This window comes from Berghia stephanieae, chromosome 4 (assembly GCF_034508935.2).
Source record: "Berghia stephanieae isolate SIO BIC M18660-M18661 chromosome 4, UCSD_Bste_1.3, whole genome shotgun sequence".
Classification (NCBI taxonomy): Eukaryota; Metazoa; Mollusca; class Gastropoda; order Nudibranchia; family Aeolidiidae; genus Berghia; species Berghia stephanieae.
In genome coordinates, this window is record NC_088363.1 from 63,427,234 (window position 1) to 63,432,233 (window position 5,000).

Sequence of the window (5,000 nt, forward strand, 5' to 3'; positions counted from 1 at the left end):
TTCCTGTATGAAAAGTCCTGAGATACCCTTACTACATGTGAAACACACAAATTGGTCAGGCCCAACAGTTAGTGAATATTTCTCACAATATTTAGACATACTGATATAGGAATAGGATTCAATAGTCTGATCTCACGTCGCCTAGCAACGAGCAGCTTGGTTCTAAACAAATAAAATCGGTACTTTTATTCTACATGCTGGCTAGAACTTTTTCATATATCATGTGATCAGAATGTATAAAATTCAAAACATGATCAGGTTTATAATGTTTTTCTCCTCTGGATACACTTTTATGCTCGTCGGAGAAGTATTTCATAAGGGCGGCCGCCATTGTTCCGATAGTTTATAGCCAGTTACTAAGTTACTCTGCGTCATTACGGGGGAAGTGGCGTCACGACTGTTTAAGCGTTTTGCATCGCAAAACCTGACGACACGATGCATTCTTAATATCATCTATCTTAAAATTGTGAGTGATGCTCAGGATCTGCGGGCTGTTTCCTCCGGGTGATAGACAAGCACTTGAGGTGTCAACGGATCTTCTCTTTTCAGTCAGCGGTTTATTTCAGGTCCAAAATAGACTTATTTAAAAATTTCGAGTCAAAAATATAACAACTAAAATGTTTATTCGACCAGTTTTATATTTTTTAAAAATATTCGATAACTGACGTCATTTTCAAAAGTCTATGCATTGTGTGTTGATTGAAGAACTGTAGGCGCTTACTATAAGATACTACCTAGTTAAAAAGGCATTCATGTCAATAGCTTGACAGGCATAGCAACAAGAGGTCACAAAGGAACCGTCAATTGAATTAAATATCCACGCCAACATTTTAATTTATACCGTCGTGCCTACAGCAATATAAACAATCGTGTCCCTTTTTCCCCTTTTATTTCAATACTTACTTACTTATCCGAACCAGCGACCACCTGAGCTCGAGCCCTTCGGTCTTGTGCAATGACGTGAAGTTAGACGGCTTTTGTAGTTGTTCCTTTTATTTCAATAAAATGTGCACCTTATCGTCAAATTTAAAACCATCATCATTATAATAATAAATCAAATGTTCCATTGCAAACTCATATTTTTAGAATAATGCACTAGGTTAAATTATCAAACCTTTAAAGTTTAAAGTTTTACATTGAATTAATCCGGGCTTGACTTGAAAATTTCATGATTTCCTTATCAAACTAGTCTGATTAAACAACAGAAACCTATGGGGTGGATTGTAATTACGAATGCTAAATCTCGCTAAACTGTTCTGTTCTCGTGTACTCTGAAAAAAAAAGACATTTTATAAACTTTGGCCATACAACTTGTCCTTCAAATATCGATCGAATAAAATGACCTTGGCCTTTTCAAAAGCTCTCAAGCCTGGGACTTCAAGGAAGTCCGCCCAAGTTTTAGAGCTTTTGGCAAGATGAGGTTATTTGAATCGATCGATATTTGAAGATCGAGTTTTATGGCCATTAAAAAAAAAAAAAAGAGTTTTATCAAAGAACGGCAGTATTGTCAATAGAATTGATAACTACGTGTAATGCTGGGCGAAAGGTGCAAAGCGTGGAATTTTCCATAAGGATACAGTCAGTGATAGCGCCTGTGTTTTACAGGATTAACATGATAATATGACAAGTAGTGGCCATTTAATTTGTCTCCGTCCTTTGATGTAATGTAAACAATGAAGTGGGAACTTGATGATGTGGAATTAAACCTGGAATTGATATTTGTTGTCAAGTAATGATCGGAGATTTTTTCTAAAAGCAAAAGAAGATGCTGAATTTAATTTTTATCGATTTCACGATTTGATCACTCAAATAAAAATCGGGAATTAATTTTAATGATTAGTTATATTTTGCAACAATAACATCTAATGTTTACATTGCTCACCCTTGGATATGTCTAAAAAGATTGACTAGTCTGGTACTATCCATAACTTGTCTGGCTCGGAGGCTCACCGGTCATGTGTTTCCTCTTGTCACAAAAATCAAGCAATGTTCAGCGTGGTCAATGAATGGACGGGTGACGGAAAATGTTGGTCCCGATGTTTTGCTCTTGGGGCAAGGCACGTTACACACATTACCTTACTTGGCTCAGGTGTGAATTAATTTGATAATCCTTGGATTATACGATACGCACGAGGAGTGACATATTAGATAGATTGTATTTGTTGCTGGAGGAATTGCTTCATATATGCGAAGGGAACAGGTTCAAGATGAATCGAGGGTTTTTACTGTCCCCCATGTCCAACCAGCTTAAATTTTTTTGTCCACCCAGCACTGATTCGGTATCTGGATTTGATGGATCTGGAGGAAAGTTCTGTACAATAGGCCAGTATCATATCCAAAGGGTTATAAGCAAGAGCAATTGTCCGTTTAGGGTGTATAAGCTGGTTTCAATTCCGGCTTCATGGGCCCCTATGACTGTGTGATACATACTGCCTTTTTATACTTAATGATTAATTTCATGTTTGCTCGTGTTGCCATTTACAAAATATAATGCGGTTATGCAAAAAAAAAACAACAAAAAAAAAAACAAACAAACAAACAAACAAACAAAACAAAAACAAAACAGTCGAATACTAATTTAGTCTCGCAGGCTAGAAGAGAAGAGGAGGATGTGGAGGAGGAGGCAGTGGAGAAGGAGAAGAGGAGTAGGACGATTGGGTGAGGAGAAGAGGGAGGATGAGCAGATGGGAATGAAGGATATTAATGAATAAGGAGATGAATACAGATAAGAAGAGAAGGAGACGTTAGAAAAAAAGAGGGAGGAGGATGTGGAGCGGAGGCGGTGGAGCAAGAAAAGAGTGAGTAGGAAGAGGGAATGAAGACGAGAGGGGGTGGATGAGCAGATGGAAATGAAAGATATTAGAATTTGACGAAGAAGAAGATAATAAAGAGAGGAACATGGAAAAGAAGAGAGGGATAAGTAAGAAAATAAGGAGGAAAAGGAGGGGAAAAAGGAGGGGGAAAAGAAAGTGAGTGAATTAGAGGGTAAGATTGGGGGGGGGAGGGGGGGGGGGGGGGAGGGGGGAGGGGGGGGAAGACTTGGAGAAATAGAAGAGGTATAATGAATACGCAGCTTTTGCCTCACAACCAAAGAAGAAGTAAAACCGAATATGAAAAAAAAAATAAAAAAATAACGAATTAAACTAAATCGATAGATTGACGAGCGAACGATCCCTTGTTCTGAGGTACCGCTGCATTGTTCCATTTCCTGTGAGAAGACGGATGCTCTCATCAAAGAACGGAAATAAACCTTTTCACTAACACTAATACTAAGACCCTAGGGCCTACCAAAACCACCTCATCACTCCAATCTTACAATTCAATGCAATGCAATTTCAAATAAATATGAAACAAACAAACAATAAAAGTGGGGAAAAAATATAAGGAAGAAAATTATGAGAAAAATGAGCAATTCAATTTTAATTTTCGTTATGCGATTCTTGATGTGGAAAGATGAATCTAACGCTAATTTAACCTTTGGGAAGGGGTTGTTCACTTTTATTTTCTAGACACTCTCATGCCCATTATTGTTTGTCCATTGCTTTCATTATGAGAATTAATCGAGATGTGGCCGATTCATTATTATTATCTGTAAAAAAAAAAAGAATCAAATAATTATTTTTTTTATTAAAAAGGAGAAAGATAGAAACAACTGACTTTCTGGAACTGGAATTTAAGCGGCATATTATGCTGATAGCACCAAGTATTCGATATAGAATGAAAGAAGTTAATGTCGCTCGGCTATTTTCCATTGTTGTTAGACAGCCATATGTGTGAGCAGTTCTCACAAAAGTCTCTTTAACAGACTATAAATATGTGAAATGTTGTGTATATGAATTATCTAATGAAATATTGATCGAGTCGAAGTCGTTTGTTGATTCCTAAAGCTGGTGGAGAAGCTGATTTTCTAAAAATAGAAAATAACAACAAAAAATAAATAATAAAATCAAATAAAATCCCAGTCAATCAGAAGGTTCCCATTGTTACAATGTTTACTGTAGCATGAGGGCTGTTGATGCTGCCAATGCATCCTACGTTTGAACTCGTTACCAATCTGGAACTCTGAATCATAACGAAGGAATTAGAGAAAAATAAAGCATAATTGTTTTTTTAATACCTAAAACATTTTGGTTAGCTATGGTGTCAAAAAAACGTTCCAATATTTGGAATTCATTTTCCAAAATAAAATAAAATTAACATAATTTCAGCTTGTAATGCAGATCTTATCTTCAAACAGGTTGAAAATATCATTCTGTTTTTGACTCTAGGAAAATAAAACACGTTTTTAACATTGTTGGCCGAAAACTCGTCTGTCAAATATCGACTGATTAAAAATATCCTCATCTTTTTTTTTCCTTTTAAAAAAAATAATCTTTTTTTTTTTTTTTTAGAATTTCAATTAGTGCCCTGAAACTTTGATAACATGAAATTAAATATATCTAGCCGTCTGGATACAAAAAAAATAAATAAATAAATAAAAAAACTTGTAGTTTCAGTGACGAAGTTCCCAATATTATTGACAAAGAAAGTTAAACAAGATTTTTAAAAAGAGAGGAAAAGGAATGTGATGGAGGAAAAGGGATGATAATGGGAGGAAGAGGATAAGAAGAGAAGAAAGGGGAGAGAATGTGGAGGAGTGGGCGGTGGAGCAAGAGAAGAGGATTTCGTGAAGTCCTAGATTTGAATGTTTTTGACAAGTTGAGGATTATTTTAATTGATCAATAATCCGAGGACAAGTTTTGTGGCCAAACTTTTTAAAACGTGTTTGTTTTTTGTTTTGTTATTTTAATTATGTTTTGTTTTTGTTGTTGTTGTTGGGGTGTTTTTTTTTTTGTTTTTGTTTTTTTGTTTGTTTGGGGTTTTTTTGGGGTTTTTTTTTGGGGGGGGGGGGGGTGCTGAGGGGTTGTTGTTTTGTTGGTTTTTTTTGTTGTTTTTTTGTTGTTTTTTTGTTGTTTTTTTTGTTGTTTTTTTTTTTTTGGGGGGGGGGGGGGGGTTCAGAG